Source organism: Pteropus alecto, unplaced genomic scaffold (assembly GCF_000325575.1).
Source record: "Pteropus alecto unplaced genomic scaffold, ASM32557v1 scaffold3, whole genome shotgun sequence".
Lineage (NCBI taxonomy): Eukaryota > Metazoa > Chordata > Mammalia > Chiroptera > Pteropodidae > Pteropus > Pteropus alecto.
This window is the reverse complement of record NW_006442484.1, coordinates 36,460,018-36,460,689: the sequence shown is the minus strand read 5'-3', so window position 1 is coordinate 36,460,689 and position 672 is coordinate 36,460,018.

Genomic DNA, 672 nt, shown 5'->3' with positions numbered 1-672 from the left:
CTCAAGACTTTAACAATCAGTTCATACTATATTTGCCCCAACACATTTATAAGACATTGTTTTGTGTCTCCTTTTAAAGTATCACTGTGATGCTAGAATACTCTCTAAGAATACTGTAGACTATGGAGGAAATGGCTGTTTGCTAACTGAAGACTGTGGAACGTAATTGTATTCTTCACTGTTCCAGCTCCATCTAAATACCATCAACCTACTTTTTGTCTGTCTCCCTTATATCTCCTTGGCCAAGGCAGTGGTTTTCAAACTTTGCCATGCATAAAAACCTGAAGAAGTTTGTTAAAACAAATTTTTTGAGCCTCACCCCCAGAGATTCTGATTGAGTCTATAGAGTAGGACTCTATTTACATGTTTGTCAAACTTACAGATGCAGCCCAAAATGCTGGTTTAAGGACCATTGGCACAGGGGTAGAAAAGTTTTGTCCCGACAGATCTCCAATTCTATGGGAAATTCATGAAAACATCTGCGGCTGAGTCATCTTGGTCCTTCTCCTATTGAAATAGCTACCACTAAGATAGCTAAAAGTGATTTAGCTATCACCTAGAAATTAAAAAAAGGAAAGCAGTGCTATAAACATCATTTAAATTTCTTTTAAATTACTGTTAGCCCTAAACAATTACTTAAGCAGAAAGATTTAGATTCTAATCAACTATGCC